This window comes from Delphinus delphis, chromosome 6 (assembly GCF_949987515.2).
Source record: "Delphinus delphis chromosome 6, mDelDel1.2, whole genome shotgun sequence".
In the NCBI taxonomy this organism is placed as follows: domain Eukaryota; kingdom Metazoa; phylum Chordata; class Mammalia; order Artiodactyla; family Delphinidae; genus Delphinus; species Delphinus delphis.
Window position 1 is genome coordinate 31,119,159 of NC_082688.1, and position 16,216 is coordinate 31,135,374.

A 16,216-nucleotide genomic window follows, 5' to 3' on the forward strand; every position below is an offset into this window, starting at 1 on the left:
TATTTTTGTGACCACGCCAATGCTGGGTACTCCAGGCTGTAAATTCTGTACTGACTACATACATCCTCACATCTGTTACAATTCAGGCAGTTATGATTTTGTCTTTGCAAAAGACACCTTCCAACATGGGGACTCTCTACCCCGTAAGAGGTTTTACGATTGTGAAACATTAGATTCTCCCTTAGTTTTCATGGATGACAGAGGAGATAGCAGGAGGAATTTAGCAATTGAAGTGAGATCAAACCCTAGGGCATCTACACATACATGTAGCAATTTTTCCACTGTTTCATCTTCTGCTTTGATAGAACAGGCTAGAACATAACCATGTATACCTAAATCTGTGAAAAAAAGAAAACCTTGTGACCTCAGGAAGACTGAGTGACTCACTTTGGCACCCCAATTTCTTGACATCAGCTGGATACGCCCTACTCCTAAACACAGTAAGGCGTATTGCTACCCAATCGTCCACACACCTACATTATGGCTATTAGCTCTGAATACCTGTGCATTGTTCTCCGTGTGTGTGTGTGTGTGTGTGTGTGTGTGTGTGTGTGTGTGTGTGTGTGTGTGTGTGTGTGTGTGTGTGTGTGTGTGTGTGTATTTTCTTTTTGGGCCAAATAATGGAATGTTTTGCTTTGGAATGGGAACAAAATTGACAAAATCAGCCACTTAGACTCAATTGAATATGTTCATTTCTTTGAAAATGTTTGTTTCTTGGAGGCAGAAGAATTATCTTTCATCTATTTATTCAAGAACTATTTAGTGAAAGTCTACTATCTGCCAGATACTCTGCTAGGGCCTAGAAATAAAGCAGGAAAAATAAGACAATACCTGGAATTAAAAGTACATGTGAGGTTAGATTCTGAATGTGCAAAATAGAGAGTGTCTTAGTTTTGAAGTTGCCTGATCGGTTTGGGTCTTGTGGGCCTATCAAACTCTCCTAAGCTCACTCTTATCCCCACCCACCTTGGGGATATTGATGGAATCCTAACTCCCAGCTGAAGAATTTTCACAAGGAAGACTATGTAGAAAATATGAAGGAAAAAAACGAGGTTCACTTCGGTGGAAGACTTTTAACAAAAGTTATCTGAAGTGGAGATGGAATGAGGTGACCTAATTCCCTTGTGTAAGAGATTATGGTCACATGTACTGAATGAGAAGTCTCTCCCATAAGAAGGCCATCAGAGGTGTCACTCTGCCAATGTGAAATTTACCATTTAACATAAAAAGGAAAAAAATGCAAGTTGTGCTATGCCTTTATAACCTGAATTTTGAGAAATACCATCTGGTTTAAAGAGGGAAAACATCACGAGTAGGAAATCAACATTCCATTACCAAATGGCTAGATTTCAGTAGAAACTTTTGAAATTTTTATATCCATCATTTGTTTACATCTTAACATGTGGGTTTCTTATTTGTCTGTCTTTATTATTTTCCATGGAATAAAATCTATATTGAGTCTTCTAAAGTGCTCTTAGAGAGTATAACTACATGTGGAGTATAAATGCGATACGTGTGTGTGTTTGCACACAAATAAACTTTATAGCACTAAACAATTCATCCTTGGAGCTTGTTTGTGATAGCACTTTATGAGGTGGCTTCAAACAAGAGGTAGAAGAAACTGGAGCTATTTGTGTCTGTCTCAAGAGAATAAAAGCTTTTTCCTTGAGTTCTCTGATGCATGTAATGTCTGAGATTTATGGAAATAGCATCCTTTTCCCCTAAGAATAAAATCACCCCCAGGCAGAAGAATAACCCTGCAACATGTAACCAGCAGGTAGTCTGTTTCATCAACTACTCAAATGAAAGCTACAGAAATTTGAAAAAAACCATTAAATTATATTGCAAAAGCATCAATTTCCCTAAAAGAGTTGAGTCTATTGTGCTCCACTAAAAAAACAATGACCTAAAAGTATGAAAGTTGACTCTTTCTGCTTTGCCCCCCTGCTCTCCACAGTCCGTTCCTCTACCCCACAAGAATCCTATAGTTCCCAAGGAGGGTTTGCAGTCAAGGCTAGCCGTTCACAGTCTCGCTAGTCAGTTTTTCCTGCTGTTTACACTGCCGTGAAGCCCACCAAATGCTCCAGGTGTTCAAGAGCATTCTGACAGGTAAGTGGAGAGTGAAATCCTCCCTCCTTTCCAAGACAAAGTTACTTCAACTCCTGAGTTTCCTTCTGACCTTTCTTCAATCCCTGCAACCTGGCTTTCCCCACATAAGGTCCTGTCCAAAGCATGCTTTCCCCTCTCACAGCACTGGGCTCTCAGCCCCTCCCTTCTTCCTGACCTGCACTCCTCCCTCGGCTTCCGCATCACTTCTCAAGCCTGGATTTCCTTCAACGTGTCTGACTCTCCTTAGCTTGCTTTGCCTTCTTGTCCTTTAAATGTTGGTGTTCCTGATGTTTCACCCCTCTTTCCTGTATACTCTCCTTAATCTAGGCTGCCTCTCTGGTCCTCAGTTTACACATACGTGAAGGGAAAAAGATACTGAACTAGATAATTTTTCAGGTTAATTCCCATCCTCAAATTCTGTGATAATAATTCAGAAGCAATAAATGACAGTGGAGATAAAAAGTATATATCCTGGATGAGATAAAGATGGGCTCAGGAGAATGAATCTCAGAAAGGACATCATGAGAGAATCAGGTGCCACAGCTCAGAGAGAGCCCAGGGAGGGCCTCACAGTGGGGCCCCAAATCCTACGGATCCCACCCACTTTGGGCCCCATTGAGATTCTCTAATAAACACCAAAGGCAGCTTGAAAAAAGGAAACAAGTCACAAAAGGGAGGCTTGAGGAATGTCTGGATGAGGAATTGGATGTGTTGACTCCTTCCTTCTTGACTCAGAGAAGCAAGGTAGAAGCAACGCCCTCTAAAAGGCTCTCCCAGCTCACCTAGCTTTGCCCCAACAAGCCTAAGCACTAGATACCTGACTCTAGCATTCAGTTAGGGCTTACCCAGGATTCAAAACTAGCTAATTTACTCTTTGATCAAGGACGATATAAGGAAAACAAGAGGTGTTCTTGATAATGCAGGTGTTCTGGAATAAAAATTCTGCACACATGGTTTATGGGTAACTTCTATTTAAAAATTGTAAAGAATATTTATTTGGAAATTGATATAAATGTTGAACTCTTCCTCATTAGGTACCTGGTAAAAAGGCTTCACCGATTAACTAAAGGCTTCTGCTCTCTTCTGGTTTGGTTCATTTTTTCTCACTGTATATGTGTTGTTGGTTTCTTTCCCCAAATCCAACCCTGCCTGCACTGAGATGTCTCTGTTTGTTTGGGGTCTCTTAAAGTCCTCTTCTATCACTGCTAAAGAAGTTTGCTTATGCCAGTAAGTATACAAAATGCCTGCCACGCGTTACTTTTTACTCAGGTGTAATGGATCTGACCTGTTCTACAGGGCTCATGTTCAAATAATGTCTTTTTCCCATTTTGTCATGTTTATTTAATGATTCTCAACTGAAGAACCCCAAGAGACATTTGGCATTGTCTGGTGATCACAATGGTGGGGTGCGTGCTACTGACATCCCACAGGTAAAGGTCATAGATGTTGTTCAACATTCTGTAATGCACAGAATAGTGCCCACAAAAAGTAATTATCTCATCCAAAATGTCAATAGTTCCAAGGTTAAGTCTGATTTATAACCAACTCAGAGAGTCACCTGTCAAGATTCATGAAAAGTCTGATATTGGTCACCCAGGGACTCTCTCCCCCTTCCCTCTCTTCCCTTTTTACATGAGCCTGAAGAGAGATCCACGAAACTTCCAGTTTGGGGTAGGGAGCCCTGCCTCTCAGTCTGTGGTTACTTGATGTCCCTCCTCGTGGCCACATGGTACCAGTGGTCTGAAACACAACGGGTTTGTCCTTACCTCTTCTTCTCCGATAACAGCCCCTGATTATCGCCAGAAACATCTTGATGTGGCCAGCAGGATTTAGGACTACCTAAAAGCTTTTTTGTCTTTTCTAGAAGTAAGGAGAGCCAGGGCCTTACGCATGCTATGCCTTCATTAACCTCTTAAGGTGGTAATCCACAGGACTTTCAATTCTTGCTGATGAGGCCACAGCAATGAAAAACAAAACACAAGGTAATTTCCCAGTGCGTTCCCCTGCTTGTTAAATTCTCAGTAACCTCCCTGATTCTGGTAATGACTTCTCTCACTCTGCTGCCTGGCACTGTCTGGGACTCTGCCTGTCTTCTCCCATATGAGAACCTCTGAGTCCTGAATTCTGCCCCTGGGCATACTGCACACACTTTTACCAGCCCTACTGGGATGGGAGAGGTGAGAAAAGTAGCTCCTTTGGAGAGAAAAGTAACTCTCTGATAGGACTTAGAGCTACAAATGGGCACAGGCAGCTGAGCCCGGCTCTTCCCATGGTCTGCCTGTCATAACACAACCTCACCAACACTGACGGTTTGAGATTTTTCCCATTTAGCCCTTCCACACACAAAGTGTGCTGACGCCAAGTCCTTATCAAAATTCTTATATCATGGAATTGTAATGATGTGTGCACCCGTTGTGTCCCCCAAGAACCTCTTTCCTCCTTGAGGGAGGAAAAGACTGTCTTATTTATTTCCACAAAGTCAGCATAAAGCACAGTGGTTAGCACATAGGAAGCACTTAGAATTATAAAATGAAAAAAGCAACTGAGTAGAACATTTCCAAGTGAAATATTTGTGAGGATTTATAAAGAAAAATAGGAATGAGAAAAGCTATCCAAAGTACACAAAATGACACTATACAGACAACTTAGAAGATCAGCACACAGTTCTTCTGAAGCTTTTAGCACAATGGAATAAAAATCAGAAACAGATTATATTCTTTTTCTGTTATTTGGAAATTGTGGCAGCAAATATACTTCTCTATCTTTTATTTTTGGAAGACAGTAATAAAATGTGACACGTCACCATATGAATCATTTGTCTCACAAGGTTACTTGAAAAGTTTACCTGCCAGTTAAACAGTAGAGATGCTGGGATGGGGTTTCAGAGGCTGGCTAGCTCCAATCTCAAGGAGAAAACGACCAACATCAGTGTTCTATGGACCTATAAGCAGCTTCTCTCCAAATATCCACTTTGATCTAAAGGCAGCTTAAAAGCTGGCTGCTTTTACAGATGGTTTTCAGTTATATAAATGAGCTTTCTACTGCTCTCGTTTAGCCCAAGGTCAGGGAACTGGCACGCAAATGTATTACATTAAGAGGAATTCCGATTTTACACCATTAGGTATATATATACTTGATTCACAAGAGTGAGAAATGATGAAGTCAAGTTTGCACTTACATTTTTTACTGACTCTTGGTTCAATAAACTGCTGAACCACCTGAATTAAGTCTCTAGATTAAGTCTGAAGTCTTTATTATGTAGCAAATTACAACCTAAGTTTAAATCTCCAGTTACCTCAAAAAGTGGCATAATATTATCAATAAAATTTGTTTTTATTTACCTTATTTTAAAAGACTGCCTTTATTGAGCAAAGAATGCACTCACGTGAAGGCTGTGATATAAAAGTAATATTATAGCCAAGGTAGTTAATAAGTATCTCAGTTTATATCTCAGATGTGAAAATAAATATAACTTTATAATAATTATTAAAAACTTGACCTAATGCCTATTTCCCATTCCACCAAGATGGCAGAAACTTAATCTCAGATAATTTGGGGTTCCCTTCCCCTGCCTTAGAGTTGTGTCTAAGTTTTTTGTGTGTGTGTGTGTCTAAGTTATAAGTGACTTACACAGTGCCATGGCATTTGATGAAAGGGGTGGTACTCTAATCTGGTATTCAATGTCCTATGTCCATGCAGATTTCTTCTGAGGTAGCTATTACCTCTTCTGGTTCTCTGTCATTAATCTGCACAGGTCACCACTGAAATATCACGAGCTTCTCCCCACCTGCCCCCTTCAGGTCTAATGGCTCTCTCTCCTATTTCCCTTCAGTTTACAGGCATAAAATATATTTGAATCTTTCCCTATCACGTTAGGACACCAAAATCTGTACCCAACTGGCCAAGACCCATTCCCCCTAAATTTACCACACCTATTTTCTCTCTGAACCCTAGGCTTCCTCCAGAAAGCAGGATAGAGGGTCCATCTCCCTGAGACAATCCATCTCCCTTCCTGTAGTTGGGGTGGAAAGGTAGACCTCTTTCTCTTTAACCCTAATGTTTCGGCCATGCCTAAAGTCTTCTCCAGTCCCCCTAAGGGCCTAGGCTCTTGGAGACAGAGGTATAATACTCCCTTGTTTCTGTCTTCTGCCCTGTCCCATCCGTGCCCTGAGCAAAGAGCACAGAACTGCCAGCTCCTTGAATGGGGTAGCGGTGGAAGGTACAGGAAAAAGTGAAGTATCAGGGGGAAAAAAAATAGGTTAATATCTCAAAATGTTATTTCACCACACTCACATTTATTGAATATCCATCCCTTGTCAACATTTTTTAAATTGCCTCCTGTAGTTTGTGTGTTTTGTTTTTCTGTTTACTCATCTTTCAATCCAAAACCAATGTTTGTCATGAGACAGCTTTGCCCGATTGTCACTCCTTCCCCTTACTACGCATCCAGACGCAGCCACTTTCCTTCACACATCTAAACAGAGGGCTTGAAGGTTTGCACATAGCCCACAGCTTCATGTATGATTCCTAGCAGATATTCATCTAGTGATGGTCCACTAGGTTGAGGTTGGATCTCTCCTTCCTTAATCTGGTAGTTTCTCTCAGCGCCCTGTATTCACTACTCTGTCTCCACCTCTGTTTTCATTTCTTTGGCTGAAAGAAACATCTACACAAGAGACTACTCTCATAGTGCATCATACAATGCACTTTTCTCCAGGCTTCTCTCCCTCCTGCAATATGGTGCCTTTGGAGTTGTACACACTACGTGGATTAGAGAGGGACTCACCATTTGAAGGCTGACAGGCTGGGAAACTGTCAGAGTGGGAAGAGCCTAGCAGCCTGCTTAGTCTGGCTTAGAAGACATTTCATGCATAACTGTATAATGGCTCTGAGTTTTTCTGACTGTGTGACCCTTCATTATCCAGGAGTAGGTGTATAGAGGGAGAATCGATTCTAGTTTTTCCAATACCTCTGGAGGGACTATTTTAGGTAGAGCACATGGTATGTCTTCTAGGAAAGTGCTTCTCAATCCTTCACCTTCAATGATGCAGTTAAGAAAAGGCAGGCCAGAGTTTGAACAATAGTCTCTTCTTTAATTGTCATTGCTATTGTTAATTTTGCTATTTTTTCATATTCTTTTGGACTTTCAATGGGATTTTGATGGCATATCTGTTAGGCACACCTAATCTGCCACCTGTAAACCCACATGTCCTAAAGCTGGAATTTTTACCCGTGTCTATCTAACTCCAAACGCCCACCCTTTCTGCTACTTCCTGTTGCCATTTCAGGCAGGCTTTAAAAGAAGTGCATTCAATTCTGCTCCCTGAATACTTGAATCTATTTCAAAATAGATTCTAATCCGTTATTACAACTTTGATTTGTATTTCCTGAATCTCCTCGGGGGTTTGGTAGTAAAAAAAAAAAAAAAAAAAGTGCTTTTGTGTGCCCTGTACCTCAAAAGCATTGGTTGTTGGAAGTCGTTCCAGAGAGAAGTCAGAAAAGGCATGTAACACAATGAACACAGAACGTTAATGAAACATCTGCAGGTGATCTGGGATCCATAGTTGGGATATAATATGACAAGAGAGGAAAGAGTCTAGGCTTTTGGTCTCGATGGAGCCAGATCCAAGCCCCTGCTCTGCTACCTTAAGCAACGATCCTGAGTCTTAGCTTTTCTGATTTGTAAAATGGAGCTAATGATGTTCACTTCCCAGGGTGGCATGGAGATTGAGTTTATGTTTAAAGCTTTGGACACACACACAAAGTACATAAAAAATAGTACTTGGCTTTCCAGGTAAGATACTATTGATTCCAAGTAACGGAATACCTAATTCAGATTGGCTTAATTAATAATAAGGGAGGTATATTACGTAGATGAAAAATGGTAAGACAGAGTGGGCTTCACATGCAATTTAACACATCAGTTCTTGATATCGATCAGGGCTCCAATGGTGTGCTGAACTTGCCTTGGTTTTTCTCTCATTTGTGAGTCAGCTCTGGGTTGAAGGCAGCTTCCCTCATGCTGATGAAAATGGTTCATCACACTCTCCAAAGGGAGAGAATGAGCCTTCGTTCCAGAGTTACTCACAGGAGTCTCGAGATTCACTCTGATTTGTCACTGCAGAACCAAGTGGACAAGGAGATGGAAATCACTGAATGTCCCAGCTTCAGGATCTGCCTTGGGAGCAGGATACAAGCCCACTCTCTGCAAACCCTCAACACTTCTACTCTTTCATTTCCACTCCATTACTCCCCCACACCCCCTTCTCTTCTAAAGAAACATTTTCTAGTCTGGTTTGGGAGATGGAGGAAGGGAACCCTCGCTCTCAAAACTCTCAAATATTTTGTCTATGCCTACAGATTTTGTCTAGGCCTCTACAGATTCCTAAAATTTTAGGTTTTTGGAAACAAAAGCCAGAAAGTTCTTTGTTTCTGTGTTTTACAGTAGCGTATCCCTCCTCTGTGACAAGGATCACTTGATACTTAATTTTTCCTTTCCTCAAGTCAAAGGAGTTAGAAAGTCTTGCAATTATTTAAGCCAAACACTTAGGTTTGTCTGTGAAGGTAAGATACACTACACACATAATACTTATTTCAGTAATCATCAGCATTTTCATCTTGATGTGATTTTTTTACAGCTGCCTTGGTACTATTATAGCAATATACTCTAAGGACTACTTCGCTGATACTGTTGAACAAATAAATAAGGACATTTCTAATCCTCAGTCTACAGATTCAAGGACTTGTGCATGCACAAACTCTTGATATACTCTCCAAGGAGTCCTTGTGGGAGCCCCACGAGCTCTTGGTTTGTATTCCTATTAGCAGGTATGGTTGAATCTAGGGATTCTAGTTTTCGTCAGCTCTTCGGGATTTGAGAGCTGAACCCAACAATCTTTATTTGAGATCCTTCTTTTGTTCTTGTAGTTTAAACAGAAAACCAGCAACAACAACAACTGACTGCAAATAAATGCAGCTTTTTCAATTCCTGATCAGTGGAAGCAGAGCTGTATTTAGTTGCATATCTTGAGATATTTGGGCTATTACTTGTCCAAGTACAACATTGCTTCAGTAGACCTATGTGTAACCATCAAACAAATTTATACTCAGAAAGACAAACAAGCACACCTTCCTGGCTTCTAGAATGGCTCTTTTTTTCCTCTCCAAACTTGAAAGATGGACAAGATCATAATTCACATATGGCACTTAGTATATACTCAGTACATGATACCTTTCCTTGTTACCATTATTACGTAAAGAAAGCTGTATATTCTTCCTAACCTCCTGGTCTGGGCCTTCAGATCTGTTTCTCAATTCAGCCCCAGTGGGTGGTACTAAGGTTTTGTAGCAGAGTCCCTAACTGAAATTAGATACATGGGACTTCTCAGTAAAGCTACAAGTAAGGAGTGTTTGTTAGATTATTTTAAATACTGTTCTGTGTTGTTAAAGTTATACTGCATATGTGTTAATGTTGGATTTGGCTAAAATTCTAAGGTAGGACCCCTTGTCTGAAAACACATTGTTCAAGAAATTTGATAACGATAAACGAAGGGAAAAGGTGGAAAACTTCAAGGAAGAAATCATCTGATAGTTCATAACCATGGTTCTCGTGTACCCTTGAAGATAATGAACCATACCTAGGACTTGCCAAATCCGAGACTGGAAGTCTGGGATCTAGGTATATAACTGAATATCACCTAGGTGGACAACCCATTGGACAATGGACTCATCTTCTACTCTCTGAATAGAAGGCTTCTTCTTTTAATAGTTTGCCTATAACAGTGGTTGTCATAGAATGGGCATATATATATATGTTGAATGAATAAATAAATTAATGAATGAGCTACTTTCAGATTTTGGTATGTTCTGGCACTCCAATCACTTTCAGCCCAAGCAATGGCCTTCAACATTAGAGATTTTTAGATATGCAAAGACCCTAAAATGAAAATAGATCCCCACTGAGTCATATGTTAAAAGAAGCCATCTTTTCTCCCATAACACGTTAACCCAGAGGAGATATAAGCATGAGGACATGCTGCCAAGACCAATCTCAACCCATTTATCCCTTTAGAATACTTCGGGGAGCACAGGTGGTGAAAGAAAGGGTGTCGGGGGGAACAATGCACCTCAAATTTCTCTCCAAAAGTTTTCATTAGATTTTCCACTTTGGGACAGTCAAATGCAAAACTACAAATGGTGAGCAGACCAAATAGGGAAGTGTTCTCTGTCATTCTGTTAATCCAACTTCATCCATCAGCCTGCTGTTGGAAGGCCCTGGAGTAGAAAGACTAGTCAGTCTCCTTCAGCTTTCCAGGCTACATCCAGTTGCCCCACTCTCTGGCCTCTCCCCAGGGACCTGCACCCCTGCACCCCACAGACATGATGAAACTGTAGACCAACAGTTGAGAGTATGAGTAAAAAACTAAGTAGGACATCAGAGTAAACCATTTTCCCAACTGTGTATTAAACCAACCGTGTGTTTCACAAATTAGTTTTTCTAACCAGGGATCAGTAGTTATAAATTCATCAAAATAAACTGATTTAATAAAAGGAACAAAGGAAGAAATGAACGAAGGAAGGGAGAGAGCAAGAGAGGGAAGGAAGAAAGAATTTTTGATTTCTTTTCCATTTTAAAAACATCATGGTTGATACCATTCACCACTTTCTAGAAGGCTGAGTAATGTAACCAACCTTGACTTCTATAGCTATAATTTGGAAATGAAAAAAAAAACCCTTCATTTCTTAAAAACTAAGTAAATAGATCGCTCGTCAAAGTAAATCAAATCCATGAACTGAATTATTTACAAAACTCAAATTGACTATATTTATTTTTAATGTAATTTAATTTTTCAACTTCTGTCATTTATGTCCCCCAAACTCCCTCTTCCTTGATAGCAGTCATTATCTGGCTAGGCCGCAGCCTTGTGAAAACACTGTCAGCCAATTTCTCTGCTAGGGGAAAATCCAGAGCACGACTACCCTAAGAGTTTTCAAGGAAGTAGGTAGACTCATTTATGCAAAGTCTTGTCTTGCATTTCCCTTCAGAATAGTAGTAGATGTAGAATAAATGCATTTATATTATTAAAAAAAGAAAGAGCATAATTTTTCCACCTCTTCTTTATTTATTCAAATATTGTTCAGATTCAAAAGCCTTCCTTTGAAAAATCATTGATTCCCTGGGCTTAAGAGACTATTGCCCATAGGATTTTTAATTACCTTTTGAAGGAAAAAAGACAGTTGGATTCTGGTTTGGGCAGTCAAAGAGCAACTCACTTGATTTTTTTTTTATACTTGATTTTTTAAACAGCAGTTTTAGGTCCTTTTAGTGAGACTAGGCCTCTGTACTGCAAACTTCCCTCTAGTGTTTCTCAGTATTCTCCTCCTCCCTCAGGTGGCGCAGGATGGCTAGAGTGGGCTGGAGTTGGGGATTTCCCTTCCCCTTGGGGGGTTACTCTCTGATAATGCCCCAACAAGTTGGCTCTAGTTAAGTAGTTTCTCCTGAGGGCCGGCCTCCTTAAGAACTGGTGGATTTCAGAATGCTTCCTTTCCCACCCCCTGCTGCAAACAAGAGGGGATTTTCCTCATTTTTACTGTGAGAACCTGGTCAAACTCCCAGAGGTGAATCTCACAAAATGGTCCTCCCGGGCCCTGCGACTGGGTCCTCCCAGAGTTTTTCACTCTCAGAGTTGCTGCACTGAACGGCCAGCATTTCGTCAACTACAGTTCAGGTTTTCCTACCCCAGCAGCACTGGTTCCCCTGGCCATTTCCACTCCTGAGTCTCTGCTGGGGGAAGCCCTAACGACCAGCATTCGCAGGTCTGTCTCTCCAATCTTTGGGGCAGTGGTTAGCCCTGTGTCCTCTCCTCTCTTATGGACTCAAGAAAAGTCGATTTTTTTCAGTCTGTTCAGCTTTTCACTTGTCGTTAGGACAGTGTGGTGACTTCTAAGCTCTTACATGCAGAACCAGAAATGAACAAAACCCAATTTAATTTTTAATTGTGGACATTTTTCTTAAAATCATTACTTCCTATATAATTAATATCTATTAAATTTTGGTTCAAAGGGCACTTTTTTCTACCATGTATAAAATCAGTCACATGAGAGAGTGTAACTTTTCAGACTGTTCTATGCTATATGATAAATACATCTATTACATGAAGAAATAAATGTGTGGCGGCTGAGTGTTGGTTATTGCCTTCTGTGAGTGGCATTGTTTAAGTTTCTGGATTTCAAGCCAAATATGGCAATCCACGTGGCCTGCTCATTCCAACCACCCTTTGTCGCTTGTCAAACAGGCTTTACTGGGCAGGGGCCTACACTGTAATGAGGACTACAGGAACAAATAGATCAGCCTAGAGAAAATCTCACTTGTTTTTCCAAGCATACCTGTATTTATCCTGCTCTTGCCTTCCTATATTCTTTATTTAAATGTTACCATGATTTATTTACACTCTTGTTTTAAGCCTCTCCAGACTCTTAATAAACAAACACCAAACAAACCAACCTCCAAGATATTTAGGTTTCTTAGAGCTCAAAAGACACATTTAAAAGACTAATGTTCTGCAGGTATAACCCCCATCAGCCTTATTAAATGTTACACATGCTTAAAGTTGAAACGAGTCATTATACATCTTTAGCTCATTCACCCTCCTTTGAGGAATGAGGCTGAGGGCTCGTGCGGGTGTGGCTGTCACACATGATTCATCACCACCGCTGAAGACAGCATTTGTTTTGTGAACACCAGAGCTGTTTTCAGAGGCTTCCCTCAGCCTTTGAATTCTCCCAGTCATACTTACACAAAGCGGCCTTGTTTGAAGCTATAACTTCGCTGGTCTTATAAGTTTGTCTTGTCCTTGCTCTTGGGTTAGCCCCATCTGAGCCCATGCAGTACAAACTGGTTTATCACTGCTGCAATCTGTTCTCCACCCATGGCCTCGTTCAACTGTGCTGCATCCTTGCGGTCCTGATAGACTTTCCCAAAACTGCAGTTTAGTTTTGGCCTCTTATTTAGGTTGATGAAACGACTCAAAAGCCCCCAATGTGGCAACTTGGAGTTGGTCTAAGTTTCCCAATCACCTCATACGTAAGAAATTGCCCCTACTTGACAGACTTGTGTTTGGCGTTGAGTTTGATGCCACATCTACCATACGCTCAGAGAACATTCTTCAATTTTTAATCATTTTCCAAATTCTTTGGTCTTCAACACATTGCTGACAAGAGTGTTACTTACGTAGTAGAATTAACTGATAGCTTTCAGCTGTCTCAACCAATCTAAAGAAGCCTCTGGGTTTTTGTTTTTCCAGTTTGTTTATGTTCATGACACTGTAGTACTAATCTTCTAAAAATTAGCCCTTTGTGTTTTATATTAGCAGTACTGGCAAGGCCTACATTAATAACAGTTAATGGAATATTAATGGTTGCACTCTACTTTTTTAATTACTACTTGTATTATTCTCAGATAATGCTTCCTGGACTTAATGATTATGCTGTTGAGAGAATAGCACCCAGTTGTTGGTGACTAAAAACAGCTATCAGGAGAGTTAAACAACTGAAATCAAACTCTTGCCCCTGAGACAAACTCAAAAATATATACATTTATAAATACTTATTTAAAGCACTATACAAAATTCAAAATAAGTAAAAAATTACTTACCACCGGACAGGGTAGAACTTCTTAGTCTGATATAAAATAAAGATGAAAATTCTGCCAATTACTAAATGCTTGTCACCACTGTTGGTATTTTTAAATCAAAATAAGCAGTTTCTAGAAGCTCAGTGGATACCTGTCTGTAGCTGAAGTAATCACACAAAAACCATGCCACACTGAATACCCAGTGTTTTACAGATAAAGCACATAGAGGATTGCAACTTGGAGTGGTATCCACGCTGGGCCAGCAAAGCAGCTCAGCGTAGTGGTTAAGAATATGGACCAAGGGCCTAGGCTGACCAGGCTCACCTGCCACTTTGCCCCTTGGTAGCTGTGTTAGCAAGTCACTGTGCCTGTTTCCTCGTGTATAAAATAAGTATGATGATAACAATAAAATTCTTTGGAAATTCAAAGAATATATATGAATAAAATATAAATAAATAAAACTGATAACTACAGCTTATACTTACTACCTTACAATACCTAGACACAGTATCTGGAATGTATTGAGTGTAAGCCATAGTTGTCATTTTTATTCCAGTGCATATCTGGAGTGGTCACTGTGTCTGAGACGGTCGGTCTGTACTGGGATGCTAGTCAGCATGTGTAAAGCAATCAGAATAGCAGTCCTGAGAGTCTGTCAGGAATTCAGATAGTGGCTCTGCAGTGGTCAGGCCATCCAAGCCCCAGTGGACCCAAGGAGGCCAGTCAGTCAAAGGCTGTCAAGTATATGCTGTGCTCGAACACTTCTCCAGCGCCCTCCCAGGGGCCTGGGTGAAATCGTGTTTCTCCAGGGGGAGCGGGCCCTTAGGACAGACATAGTCCAGGTGGGGGTGGCTGGTTATTGTTGTCTGATGTACAGCTTTCTTCTTTTTTCCTTCCTCTCTCCAGCCCAGCCACTTAGCCTTTAAACTAGCTCCCCAGACTCCCTACCTCTCTGGTGGGGAGACGGGAAGATCCTCCCCCACTGCAGCTGTTCCACGGTCTATTCCAGGGAGACCTCAGTCCCTACTGAGGACACCAACCTAGGTCCAGGGTGTACTAGAGCTCTTCCTTTCCTCACCCACTCCACTGCACACACACACACACACCTGTCCAAAAGTTGCCCTCTCCAGCTTCCAGGCCCTTCTGTAGTGAGGTCCTCAAGAGGCACAAGGCCAGCAAGCCACCAGCAGGTATCGGCACTACAGCAGTGCTGTCCAATAGAACTTTTGCAATGGTGGAAATGTTCTATATCTGCTTTGTCCAATACGGCAGCCATTAGTCAAACGTGGCTACTGAGCATTTGCAATGTGGTTAGTGTGACTGAGAAACTGAATTTTTTATTTTTTGTAATTTAATCAACTTAAGTAGTCACATATAGCCAGTGGCTATTGTATTAGCATAGTTTTAGAGACAGTCTGGGTCCAAGTCCCAGCTCTGCATTTCCTGGCCCCATGACATTGGGAAAGTGACTTTAATTCTCCGAGCCTCAGTTTCTCGCTATAAGTAATACATTACTTAGCTCACAGTGCTGCTGCAAAGATAAAATAAACTCTTTCACTGAAGCACCTAGAAGAGGATATGATCTAGATTAAACTTCCAGGAATATCAGCTATTAAATGCATTTAAAAATACTTACTTACGTCTCCTCATGATTTAGAAGGGTTGTTCTCAGGGTACTGATTGGTTGAAATAATCATGCCAAAATCATGCTCAGTTGACCCTTAAAAAAATAGAGAAAAAATATCAACCAGAAGTACCTGATGGAACTATAACAAAAGCTATTCTCACCTCTACCTTGGGGAAATACAGTGACAACCATGCCTAGCTGAGCCTTGGAGAAACATGCCTATGCCTTTTTTATCGAGAGATATATTATGGGGGTTTCAAAGGCTGTCATAAGAAAATTTCTTAAAGCAATGACATATTTTGTTTGGCTGAGTCTGGAAGGTTTCAGCCTTGCCTGAAATATGTGACAGAAATATTTAACAAATAAACTGTTACCAACAATCACCTATCAAAGCAGGAAAATCAATTTAATAAATTTTTTATTGAATTCCTGCTCTGTGATACGTACAATGGAACCCACAAGAATAACGGGACATTATCTCTGCTTTTAAGAATTTCACAGTGTTTTTGGAGATGCAATATTTTCAAAGTCCAAATGGCAGAAATATGAACTAGGTTAAGTGCTGTGGGTGTTTGCATGAGAAAAACTCAATGTTGGCTGAAGTGATTGAGGGGAGCTTTGTAGATACAGGTAGCACCAGATCACAAAGACCAACAAAAGAATGTTGCTCATCTTCCAGGTCTGAAGAGGTTAGTATGGGAGGATTCATTTCTGAAGCACTTGCTTGTGGCAGGTATTGTTTAAATTGTGCAGGCTGGTAAGCAAGTTACGCATGTAAGTTTCCTTTGGATTCAATTCATCCAACAAGTATTTATTGAGCATCTAATATGTACCTGGCAAGGACACAT

At 40.7% G+C, this 16,216-nt stretch overlaps 1 long non-coding RNA gene across 1 annotated transcript; it reads right to left on the reverse strand.

Moving 5' to 3' along the window:
- Window positions 1-13,016: 13,016 nt before the first annotated feature.
- On the reverse strand, window positions 13,017-15,454 carry LOC132426570 (uncharacterized). The gene is made up of 3 exons (XR_009519728.1): window positions 15,382-15,454; window positions 13,763-13,788; window positions 13,017-13,091 (listed from the first exon to the last, which is right to left on the reverse strand). It is a non-coding gene; the product is annotated as an uncharacterized lncRNA (long non-coding RNA).
- Window positions 15,455-16,216: the final 762 nt, after the last annotated feature.